Genomic DNA, 15434 nt, shown 5'->3' with positions numbered 1-15434 from the left:
CAATTTGGAATCTCTGGGCAGAATTTCTGTCGGAGATTTAGCTGGCGGCACTAAGACCGCACGGGCTCCACTGCCATCCCCATAGATGGCAATGCATTTCTGGGTGGATCTTTTGGGAGACCTGCTCGGAAATACATTGACATCTATGGGGACGGCAATGCAGTCCGCACAGTTCTAGTGCCGCCAGCATTATCTCCGGCAGATATTCTGCACAGAAATTCCATAGTGTGAACCTAGCCTAAGTGTCAATTCACATGGCAGAATTTCCGCTTGTGGAATTCCACCTCAAATTAAAGCCCATAGACTTCTATGGGATTTTCCACTCCCATTCACACTTCTGAATTTCTGCAACAGGAAATTCTGCCGTGTGAATTGACCCTTAGTGTCTGGAGTCGGGAGAGGAAGCTGCTTGAGTCTCCTTTCTAGTTCAAATTATTGGCTGGACTTACCTGGACTCTTGCCATTTTGGCGAACTCCCTCTGGTGCTTTTGAGCCTCATTTACATAATAACAAAAAGTGTTAAATGTTGGGAGCTGGAAAGGATTATGGAGATAAACACATGCAAGCCCACTATTCTGATGACTAGCCCTATCTAGCCATGAGCTTAATTACACCCCTGTTTAACTTTTGACTGGCCCACTTTATAGAACAACTACAGACACTACTGCCCCCTATATACAAGAATATAACTGGTATAATACTGCTCCTATATACAAGAATATAACTGGTATAATACTGCCTCCTATATACAGGAATATAACTACTATAATACTGCTTCCTATATACAAGAATATAACTACTATAATACTGCCTCCAATATACAGGAATATAACTACTATAATACTGTCTCCTATATACAGGAATATAACTACTATAATACTGCTCATATATACAAGAATATAACTACTATAATATTGATCTATATACAAGAATATAACTACTATAATACTGCCCCCATATACAAGAATATAACTACTATAATACTGCTCCTATATACAAGAATATAACTACTATAATACTGCTCCTATATACAAGAATATAACTACTATAATACTGCTCCTATATACAAGAATATAACTACTATAATACTGCTCCTATATACAAGAATATAACTACTATAATACTGCTTCTATATACAAGAATATAACTACTATAATACTGCCCCCATATACAAGAATATAACTACTATAATACTGCTCCTATATACAAGAATATAACTACTATAATACTGCTCCTATATACAAGAATATAACTACTATAATACTGCTCCTATATACAAGAATATAACTACTATAATACTGCTCCTATATACAAGAATATAACTACTATAATACTGCTCCTATATACAAGAATATAACTACTATAATACTGCTCCTATATGCAAGAATATAACTACTATAATACTGCTCCTATATACAAGAATATAACTACTATAATACTGTCTCCTATATACAAGAATATAACTACTATAATACTGCTCCTATATACAAGAATATAACTACTATAATACTGCTCCTATATACAAGAATATAACTACTATAATACTGCTCCTATATGCAAGAATATAACTTCTATAATACTGCTCCTATATACAAGAATATAACTACTATAATACTTCCCCTATATACAAGAATATAACTACTATAATACTGCTCCTATATACAAGAATATAATTACTATAATACTGTCTCCTATATACAAGAATATAACTACTATAATACTGCTCCTATATACAAGAATATAACTACTATAATACTGTCTCCTATATACAAGAATATAACTACTATAATACTGCTCCTATATACAAAAATATAACTACTATAATACTGCCTCCTATATACAGGAATATAACTACTATAATACTGCTCCTATATACAAGAATATAACTACTATAATACTGCCCCTATATACAAGAATATAACTACTATAATACTGCTCCTATATACAAGAATATAACTACTATAATACTGACTCCTATATACAGGAATATAACTACTATAATACTACTCCTATATACAAGAATATAACTACTATAATACTGCTCCTTTATACAAGAATATAGCTACTATAATACTGTCTCCTATATACAAGAATATAACTACTATAATACTGCTCCTATATACAAAAATATAACTACTATAATACTGCCTCCTATATACAGGAATATAACTACTATAATACTGCTCCTATATACAAGAATATAACTACTATAATACTGCTCCTATATACAATAATATAACTACTATAATACTGCCTCCTAGCTGATTGTGTCTGTGTAGCTCTCCTGATGTCTGGAGAAAGCCCAGGGAGGGGCCACCCTGGGTGGGGAAGCTCCCCAAGCAAGGCCCAGGCTTCTCGGCCTATTCTGGGAATTAATCCCCAGACACCACAAACCATGGATGAAAATCCTAAAGTTTCTCTGGATGTAAGAAATGTTCAGAATGTTGTCAGTTCTGGTGCAGTAAGAAGCACAGATGAGAAGAAAGCTGTGGAACTAAAGAAGAAATCATCATCAAGTAAGGTAATGGCTGCAGGTACAATCCACCCCTCCTGCAGTCAGACAGAGGAGAACATCCCTGGAGAAGCAGACCATGCAGGAGAATCTGCAGCAGCCTGTCCTGATACGTTCTGACCGCACACGATACGGGAGCGGGAGCAGCGCAAAAGTTACAAGCACGCCAGAGGGGACCAGAGGGAGTACACCAGGAAGGCTTCAGGGGGCCACAAGTGCGGTCACTGGGAAGAACCAGGGGCCCAGTCCCCAGTCTGGAGATTGTGGCCCCGCAGCAGTGACCACAGCAACACCGAGACAGATGCCACCTCAGAAGCAGAGTCCTGTGAGTACCCCACCAGCGCGGCCCCCCAATACTCAGCGGGCACCTGAACTATGTCTGGCCGAGCAGATCCCAGCTCTGGTAAAGAGACTTGAGACTTTAAAAAAGACAAAGTTACAGCTGCAGAAACAGATAGACTGTATATACAAGCTAAAGGCAGCAAACCCCAATAACCATGCTGTACATGATAAGAAGCTGAGCTCCCTCGCTGTGCAGCTCGCTGACACTGTGCAGGACATGGAGGATGTATTGGACCAGATGGGACCAGTCGCTGAGACCTTCAGAAATCAGCAGCGATTTGAGGGATATAAGGAGAGACCAAAGTTATCTCCATCTATTGCTGAACCCAAGTCTTCAGCCTCACCAGGGGACACCCAGCAGTCCTGTACAAGACAAGAGGACATCCAGCAGTCCTGTGCAAGACCACTCCTCAGACCAGCCAGCTTCCCTTTTGAAAAAGGGGATTTGTACAGACAAGCAGAAGCAAGCGTCCAGCAACATCAGAGACCTGCAGAGACTCCTCCAGAGGTACCACAAGTCCCAGCAGTCAGCACGGTGAAGCAGGACTATGGACACATACCTGAAGGTAACTCTGTAACAGTAGTGCAGTCACCACAAGCCCCTGGGGGCAGTAGAGAGCAGCAGGACTGTGGACTCTTACCTGAAGGCAGCAGTGCAGCAGAGAGTTCACAGGACATGGCTCTGCAGGGCTTGCTGGGCTCTGTAGTGCAGGATCATACTGCCAGTGACTGCACTGATATGACTGTATGTGATATTACTGATAATGTGTCTGCAGAGGGGGGCGCTTCACAGTCTGTGTGGGATCTGGGGTCATCTCTGGGGTCAGGTCCACCATTAGTTCAGCCTTCAGAGGCTTGTGACCCCCAGAGTATAGAGGTTGATGGTGGGGAGGGGGCTGTACAGTCTGATGCACAACACTTCCCCCCTTTAGTCACACAAGTGTCAGACCCCCCTAGTACGGCTGGTCAGCAGCCACCACAGCGCCCCCAAGTACAGCAGGAGGGTAGAAGTAGTGGCGCCTCCTCTGGTAATGCCTGGAGTCGTGGGTCACCATTCATGTCCAATGTAAACTATACGGGTCAGGCTTTCAAGAGGAGGAACGTGGTCAGGTTCAGACATAGAGGGGCCAAGGAGGAGCTGCCTGACAGGAGGTTTGTGGTCCGTGAACTTCTGTGCCACCAAATGGGCTTCCTGCCATCTAACATCCTGGCAGTGATAAACCTTCCTGACAGGCAGGGCTATGACGTCAGCTTCAAACTCATGTCTGACCTCGACCGTTTCTGGGCCCATGTCACCCGGGTGAGAGATGCTGATGGCTGGAATAAGTTCAGCTTTGTCCCCATCTCCAGACCGGACACAGCGAATGTCACCATTATATTCTGGAACGAGTCTGTCCCCCCCCAGGATATTGTTGTATGGTTAAAGAGACACTGTGACCTAATGTCAGACCTGACTAAGACCAGGGATGAGGACGGCATATGGACGGGCGGGTGGAAGGTCCTGGTGAAGTTAAGGCAGATTAATAACATTACCCAACATCTGCCCAATTCATTTTTCATTGGTCGGGAGAAAGGGGTTTGTTTCTATGCAGGTCAGCCCAGAAAATGCTTCAAGTGTGGGAAGACCGGTCATATCGCGAGTGTCTGCACCCTGGTGAAGTGTAATTTATGTGGGGAGATCGGCCATGTCAGCGCCACCTGCCAGAACATCCGCTGCAACCTCTGTGGTAAGACCGGTCACTCCCACAGGGACTGTCCTGACGCCTGGCATAACATCTGTAAGGACTTCCCTGATGAGGACCTGCTGGAGGGGGCAGAGGACCTGGAGGAGGAGACGTTGGTGTCAGGGTCAGCAGTGACACAGCCCGAGCCTCAGCATAACACTAGGGGTGACAATATGGGTGACACTGTAGGTGACACTAGGGGTGACAATATGGGTGACAATATTGGTGACACAGTGCCCGACCAGTCCCAGCCAGGAGCCACTGAGGGGAACAGGGAGGTCACTGAGCAGGTTGTGGCCATGTCTTCTTCCGCCCCAGCATCAATAAATCCGCAGAAGAGACGGAAAAAAGACAAAACCAGCCGTAAGCCTGAGGAGGGATGGACCACTGTCCAAAAGCCCTCCAAAAAGAAAGTAGACCCCGGGTCAGGTGTAATGACCATCACAAATAGGTACAGTGTGTTGTCAGAGTCAGACGCTGAGGAAGAGATGGAGAGGGAGCTAAAGAGAGTGATAGAGGAATTTAATGAAGACCAAGAGGGTGATCCCCCCACAAAAAGGAGACCCCCACGGGATAAACGTCTGTCCGAATCGGACATGGAAACAGGTGGTCAGCAGGAGGGCTCGGACTCAGATCTGTGATGATGGGGGTGACATCTCTGCTTCTTCTGCTTTCCTTTGTTATGATGGCCGACTTTACCCTTAAAGTGTTCTCCAGTAATGTGAATAGTGTCAGAGTGAGGAGGACCAGACACGTCGTATATGACCATCTAAAGTCTATTGATGCTGACATCTTCTTCTTACAGGAGACACGTTTAAATACTCAAGGACTGTTACGTGAAGCAGAGCGTGAATGGCGGTCTGGTCCATCCTTTTGGTCACTGGCTGTGGAACCAAGTGCCGGGGTCTCTATCCTCTTTACCACCAATGATGTAACTATACATAGGCTGACAGAGGTATTGATGGGAAGATGCCTAATGCTAGAAGTTACTATTCGGGGTAGAAGGCTCTGACTCATTAATATCTATGGTTCACAGACAGTGACTGAAAGGGTTAACCTTTATAATGAAGTGAAGCCATATCTCTTCACGTCTGTCCCCGTCATCTTGGCCGGAGATTTTAATGCCTCCAGAAGAACTAGTGACAGATCCTCTAATAGACCTCTAACCCGAGACTCCAAGGTCTTAAACAACATTATTCTACAGGCCGGGTTGTCAGATGTGTTTGTGCAGGGTGGTCGGAAGGCAAAGTTTACCTATTTTTGTGGTGGAAGAAGCAGTAGGATAGATTTGGCTCTGGTTAGTCCTACAGAGACCATTGGTGAGAAAGATGAGAAAATCGTCCCTTATTCTGACCATCTGGCCTTATATTTCTGTTTGGGTGTCACACAGGGTCCTGAGACAGGTAGAGGGTTGTGGAGACTGAATTCCAGCCTATTAGAGGATCCTTCTGTACAGAGACAGGTTCACTCTCTTATACAGGGTCAGCTAGAGCGGGTGGACTTCTATGATGATATGGCCGCCTGGTGGGAGGATGTCAAGGATGAGATCAGAACCCTCTTAAAGAGACTGTCCTTTATAAAGGGGAGGAGTAAGTATGGCCAGTATCTCAAGCTGCGCAAAGAATTGGAGTCACTGTATTCGGTGGGTGGGGACCAACAAAGGATAGACCGGCTGAAATCTGAGATAAGGCAGTATCAGTACAGCAGGTATACCTCCCTGGTTCTTGAACGGGATTATGGGTCCTTAGGGTCTCCTGATCCCTTTGAGAATTGCCGGGAGCGGGTGGCAAATAAATCTGTCACCGGTCTCACTGACTCCCAGGGTGTTTTGCAGGAATCTCGGGAGGGTATCCTGGGGGTGGTGAGATCGTACTATGCTGACTTGTTTCAGAGGAAGGTTTTGGATAGAGACAAGATGACCCAATTCTTGGAGACAACTCCGCTCCCTGATACTAATGATTTGGACTTTTCTCCTTTGACAGCAGAATTGACGGTGGCGGAGGTCAAAGAGGCCATTGATAAGTTACATGTGAAGAAGGCACCAGGTCCAGATGGGATAACAGAAGAATTCTATAAGACATTCAGAGACCTCTTGGCTCCAATCCTCGTGGATGTTTACACAAATTGTCTAGAAAGTCACCTGATGCCTCCATCCATGAGAGTGTCCTCGCTGATTCTGCTGTCTAAAGGTAAAGAGCCGAGTGACATCAAGAACTGGAGGCCAATTGCCCTCTTGAATGTCGACAGGAAGATTCTGGCAAAAATCCTGTTTTCTAGGTTAGTTTGTCTGTCCCCGGCACTGTTGGCAGGCTGTCAGTATGGCACAGTAAAAGGGCGGAACATCTCTGGGGCAGTGATCTCCATAAGGGAGATGTTTGAGAGATGTAAAGCCCTGAGGTGTGGGAGATATGTTGTGAGTCTTGACCAGGCTAAAGCCTTTGACAGAGTAGATCATGAGTATCTATGGGCCACTTTGTCAAAGTACGGTATTCCGGGACAATTCATCGATTGGCTGAAGACTTTGTATTGTGAGGCCGAGAGCTTTCCTCTGATCAATGGTTGGCAGGGTGACACGTTCAGGGTTGAGGCGGGGGTGAGACAAGGTTGCCCACTGAGCCCGCTGCTGTATGTATTTGCCTTAGACCCGTTTCTGAGGTCACTGCAGGAGTGTGGTTTTCAGGGGGTGCCGGTCCCCCACTGCCTGCCCCTGAGTGTTGTTGCCTACGCGGATGATGTGACCGTAGTGATATCTGAGCCTCGTGAGGTGGAGATGTTGTCTGCGGCCATCAGAAGTTACTCGGAGGCCTCAGGGTCTCTGGTCAACCTTGAGAAGAGTCAAGCTCTCTGGGTATCAGATACTGATCCAGATTTTGATCTGCCCCAATTTGTGAGAGCCTCCTCCTATATTAAAATCCTAGGGGTCAAATTCGGGAGGGACGATAACGCCAAACTAAATTGGGAAGAGAAGTTGGAAGCCGGAAATGCAAAGGTTCAGCGCTGGAAGAACTGGAGGCTGACCTATAGAGAAAGGGTTAAAATGTTGAAGACTTACCTGGTCCCCGTCTTCTTATATGTCTCTGTTGTTTTTCCTTTGCCAGAATCTTTCTCCGCTCGGCTCTTTAGCCTGTTCTTCCAAATTTTCTGGGGGAACAGGTTGAATCTGATAAAAAGAGGGGTCACCTACAGAGGAGAGAGGGTGGGTTGGATATGCTGAATCCAAGGGTGTTCTTTGACTCCATGTTTCTAAAAGTTAATTTTGGTTGCATGGACTCAAACAACAGCTCCCTGTGGGCGAATAGTATCAGGGACTGGATATTGCCTTTTGCAGAGTCTTGGGTGCGAGGCGGCAGTCTCAAGAGGGGGAGATGGACGCGTGACTACCTCCCCCCGTACCTGGAATACGAGCTCAGATGTCTGAAGAGATGGCGCATTGAGAAGTCCTATATAGAGAGTAAGCCAAGGAAGGATCTATACGTAAGGGTTTGTAGGGCTTTCTTCTGCTCTCCGCTTGCCTTGAGGGATTGTGTGACCAGCACTTTACAGGAAAGTCTAAAGTTCCTCAATGGGAAACGACTCCCCGCAAAATTCTTTGACATAGCTTGGCTGTCGCTCCATGGGAGGCTCTTTGTCAGGGTTAACCTGAAATATCTAAGCGTTTCTGATAGGAACTGTCCTCTGGGTTGTCAGCAGGAGGAGACTATGGAGCATTTCATATCTGACTGCAGGGCCGGGAGGAGGATATGGGAAGAAGTGTCCAGTAAGCTGAACATCCCATTACTGCAGAACCTGACGTATCCTGACATCATATATGCTGTACCATCCAGTAACAGGACTGTAGACAGGGGGACAATGTACATAATTATAACAATCATTAAATATTACCATTGGCACATGAGAACTAGAGTGTCCATACACAACGAGCCATTCCACCACATCACAGCAGTAAGACAGATCATGTCCGAGCTCCAGTGGGTAAAGTCATTAGAGATACGGAGGAACCAAAATAATGGGAAATTATGGAGGAATGTCTCTTTGGTTTAACACGGATGATGTCATGTTATTTTATTAAATTTTTTTGTGTTTTTCCTTTTCCAGCAAATGTGGACTTTCTAAGTTTAATATTACTCTGTACATACTCTAGTTGAGTAGTCATTGTGTGTACAATGCTTGTTATTTTTGTTTTGCATTGTAAGAATTTATGTTAATTGTAATTTTGTTTGTTTTCACAATAAAAATTGCCTCCTATATACAAGAATATAACTACTATAATACTGCTCCTATATACAAGAATATAACTACTATAATACTGCTCCTATATACAAGAATATAACTACTATAATACTGCCCCTATATACAAGAATATAACTACTATAATACTGCTCCATATACAAGAATATAACTACTATAATACTGCTCCCTATATACAAGAATATAACTACTATAATACTGCTCCTTTATACAAGACTATAACTACTATAATACTGCTCCCTATATACAAGAATATAACTACTATAATACTGCTCCTTTATACAAGACTATAACTACTATAATACTGCCCCTATATACAAGAATATAACTACTATAATACTGCTCCATATACAAGAATATAACTACTATAATACTGCTCCCTATATACAAGAATATAACTACTATAATACTGCTCCTATATACAAGAATATAACTACTATAATACTGTCTCCTATATACAAGAATATAACTACTATAATACTGCCTCCTATATACAAGAATATACCTACTATAATTCTGCCTCCTATATACAAGCATATAACTACTATAATACTGTCTCCTATATACAAGAATATAACTACTATAATACTGCCCCTATATACAAGAATATAACTACTATAATACTACTCCTATATACAAGAATATAACTACTATAATACTGCAATAGGTACAACAGGTGCGGCACAGCTCACTCGATTGCCCCTCCCGCTCACGGACCGGACCGGACCTCAGTCCATATAATAGTAGAAAGAAATGGAGTTGTCCAGAGCAGGATGTCAAGCAATGCAATATTTATTCAGCGGTAACTGTGGGTGATGACAAGGTGACGCGTTTCAGCTGCACTCAGCAGCCTTAGTCATACAAAACAATAGTGCAAATGGCTCGCTTATATGGGGGTGAAAAGATTGGGTCCGCCCTGATGGGAGTTTTCACTGGGCTTAACCCATTATTCACCTCCATCCAGCAAGTATAATACATATAGTAAAAAACGCACATATAATGTGAACAATAGTCAACATATTAAAACGCTTGAATTACAAGCAATGATGTAGAAAAAAACATACGTTAATACTAAAAATACAAAAGCAAATTACAAAATGTCAGATGACATATATACATGTGCGATCCCAAAATGGAAAAGGAAAAGACAGGGGGGAAATTTCCAAAAATAGAAAAATCTATATAGAGATAGCCCTATATAATATCATATGAATCTAAATGAATTCAAGTGACCTATATGGCTGTATATATTACCATAGGGCATGAAAAGCATAAGTTCGAAAAAATTTTTTGTTTCTTTTTTATGTTTATTATATTCCAATTATATAATAGGATCGCAAATGGATATACGGAACAGTTGAATTATCTCAAACATATCCCCACATGTGGTATGAATATTGTTTAATGCTCAGTTATATATATACTATTAATTATCAATTGTCACATGTGCGGGAAATGATTGTGGGGAAGAGAATTTGTCTATGTATATAAAAATAAACATATGTAAAATTGTCCCCCCAAAACTCCAAGAAAGACCAAAAATATTTAGTTCCATACACAAACAACAGCAAATCAGTAATGGAGAATGACATCTTGTCTTAAATTTAAACCAAGGGGACACCTAGTTTGAAGTTTGATGATCCAGAAGACTTCTCTATCCAATAATTTTTGCTTAATATTGCCTCCTCTAATATTATTGGTGACCCTCTCAATCCCCTGGAGGCTGAGACCAGAAAAATCACCCTCATGTTTCTCGGCAAAATGCTTACTGACCATGGAAAGATGTCGGGTCTGGAAATGGGGGATGTCCGACAGGTGTTTTCTGGTCCTAGTCTTCAGGGGATTGGAGGTGCACCCCACATACTGTAACTGGCAGATGTTGCATGTCATTAAATAAACCACATGACTCGTGTTGCAATTAATATATTCTGACATGCCAAATGTTTCTCCAGTTACTGTGGACATAAAGGTTTTGGAATTCTTCATGATTTTACAACAAATACATTTTAGATGTCCACATTTGAAATTGCCCTTGGTATTCAGCCAAGTTGGTTTTTTGATTTCACCAGAAATGAACAAGCTCGGGGAAACACATTGGCCAATGGTTCTGGCCCTCCGTGACACAAATTTATACCCATGTTCAAAAATTTTTATATATTGGCTATCATTAACTACCATTGGTAAATATTTCTCAATTATTTTACATATTGGTTTGAAATCTTGGCTATAATTTGTGGAAAAAACAAGGGGTTTAGCTTCACTATTATTTTTAGGAACTTGTGATAATGGCTTTTTGATGCCATATACCAAGTCAGACCTATTTTTTCTCCTAGCAATGTCCTTGGCTCGGTTCAATGACCAAGTCTGGTAACCTCTTTCACCCAGCCTCATTGATATATCCTCCGCCTCTTTTTCGAACAGCTCCAATGTGGAGTTGTTCCTCCTGGCTCTAATCATTTCTCCTACCGGGAGATTCTTGACCACATGCGGTGGGTGGCACGATGTTGCCTGCAAAATCGAATTGGTAGCTAATTCTTTACGGTATGTTAAGGTGGTGACCCTATAATTCAAAGGATCACCTCTCAATGTCAGATCCAAGAAACTAACCTCATGTTCCTCACTATGAAGTGTGAATCTGAGGTTGCAAGGATTCTGATTGAGGTACAGTCCAAACTGCTGCATGGTCGGCATAGACGACCCCCCGATAAACAGGAGGTCGTCTATGTACCGGCCATACCACAGGATGTGCTCCCCAAATGGATTGTCATGAGAAAAAAGAAAATTTCTTTCCCACCAACACATATATATGTTTGCCAATGAAGGCGAGAATCCCCTTGGTTTAAATTTAAGACAAGATGTCATTCTCCATTACTGATTTGCTGTTGTTTGTGTATGGAACTAAATATTTTTGGTCTTTCTTGGAGTTTTGGGGGGACAATTTTACATATGTTTATTTTTATATACATAGACAAATTCTCTTCCCCACAATCATTTCCCGCACATGTGACAATTGATAATTAATAGTATATATATAACTGAGCATTAAACAATATTCATACCACATGTGGGGATATGTTTGAGATAATTCAACTGTTCCGTATATCCATTTGCGATCCTATTATATAATTGGAATATAATAAACATAAAAAAGAAACAAAAATTTTTTTCGAACTTATGCTTTTCATGCCCTATGGTAATATATACAGCCATATAGGTCACTTGAATTCATTTAGATTCATATGATATTATATAGGGCTATCTCTATATAGATTTTTCTATTTTTGGAAATTTCCCCCCTGTCTTTTCCTTTTCCATTTTGGGATCGCACATGTATATATGTCATCTGACATTTTGTAATTTGCTTTTGTATTTTTAGTATTAACGTATGTTTTTTTCTACATCATTGCTTGTAATTCAAGCGTTTTAATATGTTGACTATTGTTCACATTATATGTGCGTTTTTTACTATATGTATTATACTTGCTGGATGGAGGTGAATAATGGGTTAAGCCCAGTGAAAACTCCCATCAGGGCGGACCCAATCTTTTCACCCCCATATAAGCGAGCCATTTGCACTATTGTTTTGTATGACTAAGGCTGCTGAGTGCAGCTGAAACGCGTCACCTTGTCATCACCCACAGTTACCGCTGAATAAATATTGCATTGCTTGACATCCTGCTCTGGACAACTCCATTTCTTTCTACTATTATATGGACTGAGGTCCGGTCCGGTCCGTGAGCGGGAGGGGCAATCGAGTGAGCTGTGCCGCACCTGTTGTACCTATTGGATCATTTGGACCTGGCAACGTGCTCCTGGAAATGGCGTGTCCACAATCCAAAGAAACAGAGAGGGAGTCTGCAATGCCAGCAGACATCTGCCTCAAACCTGTGGAGGAACGCCTAGCCCGATCAAGCCGAATTACTGAAATCTTCAGCAAAGGTAACGTGAGCGTTGATGAAGCAGTGGATTTGAAAATTCTTATGTCAGATTTGGAAACATCACTAGTTTCGGAGACTAAACTATGGTGGGACTCGTCTACGCTAAAGAAATATGTGGAGCGTGATATGGTCCCGAGAGGACTTAGATTGAGAAAGTTCCCAACCACGATCTTCTCCGAACAGTTTAAGGCAGAATGGGAAGAACTGTTAAATGACTCATCCCTCAGGTTTGTCAAGCTCATTATCAAACATGAGGAGACTGCCTTAACCGAGATTACATCTAAAATTTCGGAACTACAGAACTCTATCTCCAAGTACGAAAATCATCCCACTTATGTGGACCTCAATCAAAAAATCAGTGGGAACATTGTAAAAATGGAGACTTTGATATCTCAAACCAAGGAGAACAAGTTCCTTCGAGATCTGCAGGACTATAAGTCCAACCATGTCTATGAGTGGCCACAGAACAGATCAACCAAATCAACTCCGAAGTCTATCCTGAAAAATCACAGAAATTATAAAAAATATAACAGAAACAACAAACCAGCAAGGGTCAGCTTTAGTGAAACGGATGCGGATTCCATGTCTGGAACGGAGCCAAATGAGATGTCTGTTCCGCATACTCCAGAAGCAGCGTCTTCCCCTCTTCCTCAGTCTCGTAAAGCAAAGTCTGCAAAAAACGACGCCGGGGCCGCAAACATCACGGCCGTAAAGAGAACCCGAAGACATCAAGTCAAACCGACCTAACATGCATTCCGGTCTTCAACCTCTCTGCGTGGATCCTGTCTGAGCCGCAACTAAAGGTACTTTCTAAAGGATTATCTTTTTCTCCATCATGCTCTTTCGATTTCTACAGAACCATGTTGGATGTTAATCGTTTTGTCCGCTCCATTACGGTGCGAAAACATTTTGCCAAGATTCAGGATCAGAGATCCACTCAGGAACTTGTGCTGGACTTGGGGAGGGAGGGGGAGGCGGGAGGCGGTGGGAGTCTGGACACGGGTGACCATGATTTTTCTGATTACTTTTTTGATTCGAATACAGCATTCATATCTGTACCAACTGTCGATCATGATGTTTCCCTCATGGTACCCCAGTATCCCACCCATGGTGGTGTTTCCGACAGAGTGGAGGGATTCTCTTTCCGGGACCTCTCCACTCTCTCGGAATTACAACAATTGACCACATCTAGAAATCATGTAGAACCTTCCTTCCCTACCCCCAACCCCGAATTTTATCCCATCATGTCCCGCACACCTGTATTGGAACAATTTCAGAATTTAGTAGAAAGGGATTTATACAAATTATCTCGAAATGTCAAAATAATGAAACATAATTTAACAAAATGTGAAAAAGTGGCTCTGAAAGAATTGTCTGAAACCAGAGATATAGTGATTCGTGGAGCGGACAAAGGTGGAGGGGTTGTTGTATTGGATTCTAAATTATATAGAAAGCTCAATATGGACATTTTGTCGGATATAAATACATACAGAGTATTAAAAATGAATCCAACACCACAATCCAAATTGGTATTATACAATCTGGTAGATTTGGGAGTAAAAGATGGCCATTTCACGTCCAAGGAGGCAGATTATATTAAAATAACTAATCCCGTCATGGCAATTTTTCATTCGCTCCCTAAAATCCATAAGAATACATTTCCTCCCCAGATGCGTCCTATTGTAGCGGGGATTGGCTCTCTCAATGAGAGACTCTGTGAGTGGGTCGATTCCAGACTTCAGCCGTTGGTCCCTCTCATCCCGGGTTTCCTCCAAGACACCAGGGATGTCCTGGTTGCTATGGACAACATCCGGTGGGAACCCGGGATGAGATGGATAACAGCTGACGTCACCGCTCTGTATTCCGTGATTCCCCACAAGGAGGCATTGATTGCCCTGAGATGGTTTTTGTCCATTTATGCCCCATACTCCGGTGACCTGCAGAACTTCATTATTTTGGTGGTGGAATATTTACTTACCCACAATTTTTTTATGTTCGATGGAGAGTATTTTCTGCAGATCACCGGAGCATCTATGGGTGCTAAATTCTCGCCTTCATTGGCAAACATATATATGTGTTGGTGGGAAAGAAATTTTCTTTTTTCTCATGACAATCCATTTGGGGAGCACATCCTGTGGTATGGCCGGTACATAGACGACCTCCTGTTTATCGGGGGGTCGTCTATGCCGACCATGCAGCAGTTTGGACTGTACCTCAATCAGAATCCTTGCAACCTCAGATTCACACTTCATAGTGAGGAACATGAGGTTAGTTTCTTGGATCTGACATTGAGAGGTGATCCTTTGAATTATAGGGTCACCACCTTAACATACCGTAAAGAATTAGCTACCAATTCGATTTTGCAGGCAACATCGTGCCACCCACCGCATGTGGTCAAGAATCTCCCGGTAGGAGAAATGATTAGAGCCAGGAGGAACAACTCCACATTGGAGCTGTTCGAAAAAGAGGCGGAGGATATATCAATGAGGCTGGGTGAAAGAGGTTACCAGACTTGGTCATTGAACCGAGCCAAGGACATTGCTAGGAGAAAAAATAGGTCTGACTTGGTATATGGCATCAAAAAGCCATTATCACAAGTTCCTAAAAATAATAGTGAAGCTAAACCCCTTGTTTTTTCCACAAATTATAGCCAAGATTTCAAACCAATAT

At 42.5% G+C, this 15434-nt stretch overlaps 1 protein-coding gene across 2 annotated transcripts in view; it reads right to left on the bottom strand.

Moving 5' to 3' along the window:
* LOC130284247 (uncharacterized) overlaps window positions 1-15434 on the bottom strand; it is a 121005-nt gene that overhangs the window by 33989 nt on the left and 71582 nt on the right. The gene's annotated exons all lie outside the window — the stretch shown is intronic.

Source organism: Hyla sarda, chromosome 8, assembly GCF_029499605.1.
Source record: "Hyla sarda isolate aHylSar1 chromosome 8, aHylSar1.hap1, whole genome shotgun sequence".
NCBI classification, from domain to species: domain Eukaryota; kingdom Metazoa; phylum Chordata; class Amphibia; order Anura; family Hylidae; genus Hyla; species Hyla sarda.
Note: the sequence above shows the minus strand (reverse complement) of the source record. Positions and strands in the feature narration are given on the sequence as shown.